Source organism: Ailuropoda melanoleuca, chromosome 12, assembly GCF_002007445.2.
Source record: "Ailuropoda melanoleuca isolate Jingjing chromosome 12, ASM200744v2, whole genome shotgun sequence".
Classification (NCBI taxonomy): Eukaryota; Metazoa; Chordata; class Mammalia; order Carnivora; family Ursidae; genus Ailuropoda; species Ailuropoda melanoleuca.
This window is the reverse complement of record NC_048229.1, coordinates 30,754,224-30,762,981: the sequence shown is the minus strand read 5'-3', so window position 1 is coordinate 30,762,981 and position 8,758 is coordinate 30,754,224.

Genomic DNA, 8,758 nt, shown 5'->3' with positions numbered 1-8,758 from the left:
AAGGAAGGAAGGAAGGGGGGGGAGGAAGGAAGGGGAGGGAGGGAGGGAAGGGAAAGGAAGAAAGAAAAGAAAGAAAGGAAAGAAAGAAGGTTTTTCTCCTACCCGGCAACACCCCAATGAGAGACTGTCACAACTCAGCCAGTGAAAATTCACTACGCTTCTAACTCCCAGTTTGCTCCAGTGGAGATCTGTGTTTACAAAAACTCTCCCAACCCCCCACCCCCGCCTTTCTGTAAAGAGTAGTTTTCTCCTTTTTTCCTGGACTTTTCTGTGGTTTTGCCATAGCTTGCTTGTCCTGAATTGCAATTCTCTGTTAGTCCTGGAAAAACTCTTTTTGCTGGTAAAATAACTGACAGTTTTATCTTTAAGGTTAACAGTACTTGACGATCAGAAGTGGGATCCAGAGAAGACACCCTCCCCAACCAACAACTCCAAAGCTGGTGAGCAAACACATCCCAGTACCCACAGAGCCAGTTGAGCTCACTGCTTTCTTGAGGACCCTGGAGTTTGAGGGTAAGTTTTCTCCTGGATTTCAAGCTCCACTCACTGTGTTTTCAGCTCTCTGGGCATTACTTAGAGTCTGTTTTAAGACTTTGTCCTTTCTGAGACTGCTTATTTAGACTTTGTTCAGACTCTTGTTTGGAACTAGGCTGTTTCCTATTGCAACTGTGCTGTCTAGGAATTTTTCTCTTTGCTCTAAAGAGAAATCTCTAAGAAATGGGATTTCCAGTCATCCAAATGCTTTGAGGCTGCTCTGCCCCTTCTGGGACCCTGGCTGGTTTTTTGGCACATTTCTAACTAAATGGACTGACTTGACCAAAAGTATTTTAGAACTCCAATAGCAATTATGGGGAACTTCCAATCTCTCCAGACATGTTTTACTCAAAATTAAATTGGAATGCTACAGCTCAAAAACACAAGCAAACAAACAAAAACCCCAAAACAAACAAAAGCCTGAATGGGATGCCTATTGTAATTGGTACCTTGAGGCTTACAAATGTTTTCAGGAGTCTAAATTTGCCTCTTTGCAAAATACTATTTCTCAATTAACTGAGGCAAATAAATAATTGAAAGAAGTCAGAATGTCTTCTTACGCCTCTTTTTCCTCCTCCCCCCACCTTTTGTCTCTAGACACTTGGCAGCCACCTTGTGCTCAGGCCCTGCCTCTGGCACCTTTTCCTCTGCACAGTCCCCACCTCCTCTATACCCACTGCTCCCTGGTTCTAATCCTTTCACGAACTTCCCTTTTCCTCTGAAACTCTCTCCAGCTCTCTCCTCTCCTGAATCTATGAAAATCTGCCCAATTTTATTATTCTTTGGGGGGGGGGGGGCAGAGAGAGAGGGAGAGAGAGAATCTCAAGCAGGCTCCTCGCTAGGCATCCCAAGCAGGTCTCAGGGCTCAATTGGTTAAGCATCTGCCTTCGGCTCAGGTCATGATCCCAGGGTCCCTGCTCATCGGGGAGTCTGCTTCTCCATCTCCCTCTGTCACTCACCCTGCTTGTGCTGTCTTTCCCCCTCTCTCTCTCAAATAAATAAAATCATTAGGAAAAAAAAAAGAGTCAGACACTTAACAAACTGAGCCACCTAGGCACCCCAAACCTGCCCCTTTTAAAGTTAAGTCTTCTGAGAATCCAAATAAACCCCAAATTTCTTATATTCCCTGGACTAAGTGAGCCATAGTCAAAGAGTTTCCTAAAATAACTTGTGGCTGCATTATTCCAATCTCTGCCTCTTCCTTCACCTGGCATTCTCTTTTTTCTGTGTCTTCTGTGTGTCTCTTACAATGTAGGACACTTATCATTAAATTTAGGGCTCACTCAGATAATGCAGGTTGACCTCATCTCAAGATCCTTAATTACATGTGAAAAACCCTTTTTCCCAAATAAGGTCACATTCACAGATTCCAGGACATATCTTTTTTTTTTTTATTCCAGTAGCGGTAACATACAGTGCTTTATTAGTTTCAGGTGTACAATAGAGTGATTCAGCAATTGTATACATTGCTCAGTGCTCATTGTAAGCGTACTCTTTTTTTTTAATATTTTATTTATTTATTCGACAGAGATAGAGACAGCCAGCGAGAGAGGGAACACAAGCGGGGGGGTGGGAGAGGAAGAAGCAGGCTCATAGTGGAAGAGCCTGATGTGGCTCGATCCCATAACGCCGGGATCACGCCCTGAGCTGAAGGCAGACGCTTAACCGCTGTGCCACCCAGGCGCCCCTGTAAGCGTACTCTTAATCCCCCTCATCTATTTCACACATCCTCCCACCCACCTACCCTCTGGTAACTATCAGTTTGTTTTCTATAGTTAAGAGTCTGTTTTTAGGGCACCTGGGTCGTTCAGTCAGTTAAGTGTCTGCCTTCGGCTCGGGTCATGTCCCAGGTTCCTGGAATCGAGCCCCACGTCGGGCACTCTACTCAGCAAGGAATCTGCTTCTCCCTCTGCCCCTCACCCTACTATCGTGCTCTCTCTCTCTCTCTTTCTCTCTCTCAAATAAATAAATAGACAGAATCTTAAAAAAAAAAAAGAGTCTGTTTTTAGGGGTGCCTGGGTGGCTCAGTCGGTTAAGCATCTGCCTTTGGCTCAGGTCATGATCCTGGGGTCCTGGGATCGAGCCCTGCATCAGACTCCCTGCTCAGCAGGGAGCCTGCTTCTCCCTCTGCCTGCCATTCCCCCTACTTGTGCGCACTCTCTCACTCTCTCTGACAAATAAACAAATAAAATCTTTTTTTAAAAAAAAGTCTATCTCTTTTCCTCTTTGTCTCTTTTGGTTCTTAAATTCCACATATGAGTGAAATCATATGGTATTTGTCTGTCTCTGGCTTAATTCACTTAGCATTATATGCTCTAGCTCCATCCATGTTGCAAATGGCAAATTCCATTCTTTTTTATGGCTGAGTAATATTCTATTATATATCACATCTTCTTTATCCATTCATTTACCAATGGACACTTGGGCTGCTTCCATCATTTGACTATTATAAATAATGCTACAATACACATAGTGGTGCATATATTTCTTTGAATTAGTGTTTTAGTATTCTTTGGGTAAATACCTAGTAGTGGAATTACTGGATCATGTGTAATTTTTTTTTTTTGAGGAACCTCCATACTGTAATCCACAGTGGCTGCACAATTTTGCATTTCCACCAACAGTGCATGAGGGTTCCTTTTTCTCCACATTCTCATCAACACTTGTTGTTTCTTGTGTTTTTGATTTTAGCCATTCTGACAGGTGTGAAGTAATATGTCACTGTGGTTTTGATTTGCATTTCCCTGATGATTAGTGATGTTGAGCGTCTTTTCATGTGTCTGTTGGCCATCTGTATGTCTTTTTTGGAGAAATGTCTGTTCATGTCTTCTGCCCATTTTTTAATTGGATTATTTTTTTGGTTTTGAGTTGTATAAGTTCTTTACATATTTTGGATACTAACCCTCTATTGGGTATATCATTTGCAAATACCTTCTCCCATTCAGTAGGCTATCTTTTAGTTTTGTTAATTGTCTCCTTTGCTGTGCAGAAGCTTTTTATTTTGAGGTAGTACCAATAGTCTATTTTTGCTTTTGTTCCCCTTGCCTCAGGAGATGTATCTAGAAAAATAATGCTATGGCCAATGTCAGAGAAGTTACTTCCTGTGCTCTCTTCTAGGATTTTTATGGTTTCAGAAATCACATTTAGGTCTTCAATCCATTTTGAGTTTATTTTTGTGTGTGGTATGAGAAAGCAGTCCAGATTTTCCAACACCATTTGTCTTTTTCCCACTGTATATTCTTGCCTCCTCTGTCAAAGATTAATTGACCATATAATCATGGGTTTATTTCTGGGCTCCTTATTCTTTTTTTTTTTTTTTAGATTGATTGATTTGCAAGAGAGTAATCATGAGTGAGGGGAAGGGCAGAAGGGGAGGGAGAGAATCCCAAGCAGACTCTGCACTGACCACAGAGCCCAATGCAGGGCTCAATCTCACAACCCTGAGATCATGACCTGAGCCAAAACCAAGAGTTGGATGCTTAACTGACTGAGCCACCCAGGTGCCCCATGGGCTCTCTGCTCTGTTCCATGGATCTATGTGTCTATTTTTGTGCCACTACTGGACTGTTTTGATTACTGCAGGTTTGTAGTGTAGTTGAGATCTGGGCTTTTGATACTCCTTCTTTTTTGAGATTGCTTTGGCATGGACGTATCTTTTGCAGGGAGAAGGGCAGGGGATCACCATTCAACCTACTACAATCAGTATAGAAGCAATTGTAATTATTTGTGTGGAAAATGATGACAGCCTGGATTAGGATGGTGGCCTTGGAGACAAGTGGGTGGATTTGAAATGTATATTAGTAGTAGAGCATAGAGGACTTAATGATGGCTTAGAAGAGGAGCTCAGGGATGAGGCTTGGTGAATCAGTATCCTAATGGAGATTGGATTTAGGGCTATATAAACCAGGTCTGGGTTTCAAAAGACCTCTCAGGCTGTGTAGGGAATGGACTGGAGGGGAAAGACTAAGACCAGGGAGGAGCCTGAGGTTTGGGTCCAGGAGGGAGAGCACAAGTCCTGAGCCAGCCCAAGACATGAGAACAGAGAGAAGTGGAGAGAGTAGAGAATCAAGAGGCAGAAAGGATTGGATTAGGGAATGATGGGCTCTATGGGAAATAAGGAGGGAATAAGGGCATCCACCCAGGGGTTGGCCCACCAAGGAAGAAAGAATCTGTGAACTTGAAGACAGATTGCTTGATATTATCCAGTCAGAGGAGAAAGAAAGAAAGAAGAATGAAAAAGAGTGGATTCAGTTTGTTAGCATTTCGTTGAAGATTTTTGCATCTATGTTCTAACATTACACCTCGAGGAACTAGAAAAAGAAGAACAGGGGCACCTGGGTGGCTCAGTCAGTTAAGTGTCTGCCTTCGGCTCAGGTTATGATCCTGGGGTCCTGGGATCAAGCCCTGCATCGGGCTTCCTGCTCAGCTGGGAACATGCTTCTCCCTCTCCCTCTGCTGCTCTCCCTGCTTGCGCTCTCTCTCTCTCAAATAAATAAATAAAATCTTTAAAAAACCAAAAGAACAAACTAAGCCCAAAGTTAGCATAAAGAAGGAAATAATAGTGATTAGAGCAGAAATAAATGAAGTAGAGACTAGAAAGACAAAAAGATCAATGAAACTAAGAATTGGTTTTTTGAAAAAAATAAAATTGAAAAATCTTTAGCTAGACTAAGGAAAAAAGATAAATGACTCAAATTAATGAAATTATAAATAAAAGAGGGGACATAATAACTGACACCCCAGAAATGCAAATGGAAATACAAATTATAAAAGACAAGTATGAGAGGCGCCTGGGTGACGCAGTTGGTTAAGCATCTGACTCTTGGTTTCAGGTCAGGTAATGATGTCAGGATTGTGAAATCGAGCCCCACATCAGGTTCTATGCTCAGGATGGAGTCTGCTTGGAATCTCTCTCTCTCTGCCCCTCCCCCGCTCTCTAAAAAATAAATAAATCTTTTTTTAAAAAACTACTGTGAACAATTAAATGCCAATAAATTAGGTAACTTAGAAGAAATGGATACATTCCTAGAAATATACATCTTACCAAGACTGAATCACGAAGTAAATCTGAACAGACCAATAATGAACAAGGAGATTGATGCAGTAATCAAAAATCTCCCAACAAGTAAAAGCCCAGGACCAGGTGGCTTTATGGGTGAATTCTACCAAACATTCAAAGAAGAATTTCTATCAATCATTCTCAAATTCTTCACAAAAATTGAAGAAGAAGGAATATTTCAGAACTCATTTTACAAAGCCAGCTTTACCCTAATACCAAAAACAGACAACACTGGGGTGCCTGGGTGGCTCAGTCGTTAAGCATCTGCCTTCAGCTCAGGTCATGGTCCCAGGGTGCTGGGATCGAGCCCCACATCGGGCTCCCTGCTCAGCAGGGAGCCTGCTTCTTCCTCTCCCACTCCCCCTGCTGGTGTTCCCTCTCTCGCTGTGTCTCTCTCTGTCTAATAAATAAATAAAATCATAAAAAAAAAACAAAAACAGACAACACTGCAAGAAAATTGTAGGCCACTATCCCTGATGAACATAGATGCAAAAATCCTCAACAAAATACTAGCTAACTGGGGGCACCCGGGTGCCTCAGTTGGTTAAGCATCTGACTCTTGATTTTGGCTCAAGTCATGATCTCAGGGTTGTGAGATCGACCCCCAAGTCAGGCTCTGTGCCAGGCATGGAACCTGCTTAAGATTCTCTCTCCCTCTCCTTCTGCCCCTCCCCCCTTCCCTCTCTAAAAAATAAATAAATAATATATAAAATATTTATGTGTGTATATATACATATATACATATAAACATATATATGTATAAAATACTAGCAAACTAAATTCAACAGCACATTAAAAGGCTCATACACCATGATCAAGTGGGATTTATTACTGGGATGCAACATACATATGGTTCAACATAAGTAAATCAACACCAATGATGTACCACATTAACAGAATGAAAGAAAAATATCACATGATAATTTCAATAGATGTAGAGAAAGAATTTGAAAAAATTCAACATCCTTTTGTGATAAAAATCCTCAACAAATGAGATATAAAAGGAATGTACCTCAACATAATAAAGGCCATATGTGACAAGCCCACAGCTAACATCATACTCAATGGTGAAAAGTTAAAAACTTTGCCTCTAAGATCAGAAACAATACAAAAATACCCACTCTGTCAAACAAAAGAGCTTCTGCAGAGGAAAAGAAACAATAAATTGAAAAGGCAATCTTTTCAATGGAGAGTGGGAGAAAATATTTACAAATCATCTATCTGATAAGGGGTTGATATCCAAAATATATAAAGAACTACAACTCAACAGCAGAAAAGCAAACAATGCAGTTTAAGAATGTGCAGGGGCGCTTGGGTGGCTCAGTTGGTTAAACATCTAACTCTTGATTTCAGCTCAGATCATGATCTCAGGGTCGTGGGATCAAGCCCCGCATTCGGCTTCACGCTCAGCATGGAGTCTGCTTGTCCCTCTCCCTCTGTTCCCCCTGTCTCTCTCTCAAATAAATAAATAAAATCTTTTTTTAAAATATGCAAAGGAGGGGAGCCTGGGTGGCGCTGCCATTAGATGTCTGCCTTCAGCTCAGGGCATGATCCCAGGGTCCTGGGATCAAGCCCCGCATTGGGCTCTCAGCTCCGCTGGGAGCCTGCTTCTTCCTCTCCCATGCCCCCTGCTTGTGTTCCCTCTCTCGCTGGCTGTCTCTCTCTCTGTCAAATAAATAAATAAAATCTTTAAAAAAAAATGTGCAAAGGACCTGAGCAGACGTTTTTCCAAAGACATGCAAATAGCCAACAGATACATGAAAAGGTGCTCAACATCATTCATCATCAGGAAAATGCAAATCAAAACCTGTGAGATATCACCACACACTTGTGAGGATGGCTATTATCAGAAAAGATAAGAGATACCAAGTGTTCCAGAGGATATGGAGAAAGAATCATTGTGCACAATTGTGGGAATGTACACTGGTATATCTACTATGGAAAACACTATGGAGGATCTGCAATAAATTAAAAACATAACTATTATATGATCCAGCAATCACACTCATGGCTATATATTCAAAGGAAATCAATATCTTGAAGAGCTACCTGCACACTCATGTTCATTGCAGCATTATTCGCAATAACCAAGATGTAGAAAGCTTAACATCCTTTAACAGATGAGTGGATCAAAAAAATGCGAGAGAGGGGCGCCTGGGTGGCACAGCGGTTAAGCGTCTGCCTTCGGCTCAGGGCGTGATCCTGGCGTAATGGGATCGAGCCCCACATCAGGGCTCTTCTGCTATGAGCCTGCTTCTTCCTCTCCCATTCCCCCTGCTTGTGTTCCCTCTCTCGCTGGCTGTCTCTATCTCTGTAGAATAATTAAAAAAAAAATGCGAGAGAGATATACATATATAAATATATACATAAATATATATATATATATAGGAATATTATTCAGCCATGAAAAAGAAGGAAATCCTCCCATTTGCACCATGAATGAAACTGGAGGGCATTGTACTAAGTGAAATTAGCCAGACACACAAAGACAAATACTGTGCAGTATCATTTAAATGTGGAATCTCAAAAGAAAAAAAAAAGCCAATTTCATAGAAACAGAGTAGAATGGTGGCTATCGGGCTGGGGCGTGGGGGAAATGGGGAGATGTGGGCCAAAGGGCACAGACTTTTAGTTAAAAGAAGAATACATTCTGAGGATCTAATGTATAGCATGGTGACTACAGTTAATAATATGGTATTGCGTACTAGAAAGTTGCTGAGAATATCTATTAAGGGTTCTCACCACCAAAAGAAGAAGAAAGTTAACTATGTGCGATGGTGAACGTGTTGTCTTGAGCGTGGTAATCATTCCACAGTGTATAGATATATCAAATCATCATGTTGGGTGCCTGGGTGGCTCAGTCGGTTAAGCATCTGCCTTCAGCTCAGGTCATGATCCCAGGGTCCTGGGATTGAGCCGCACGTCAGGCCTCCTGCTCAGCAGGGAGCCTGCTTCTCCCTCTGCCTGCCGCTCCCCCCTGCTTGTGCTCTCTCTCTCTCCGACAAATAAATAAAATCTTTTTAAAAAATCATCATGTTGTACACTAGAAATATATACAATTATAATTGTCAATTATTTCTCAAGAACATTGGAAAGAGAAAAAGAGGAAGTCCAGAGCCAAAAATCAGGATACTGTTAATATGAATTGATTTTTGATAATATTAA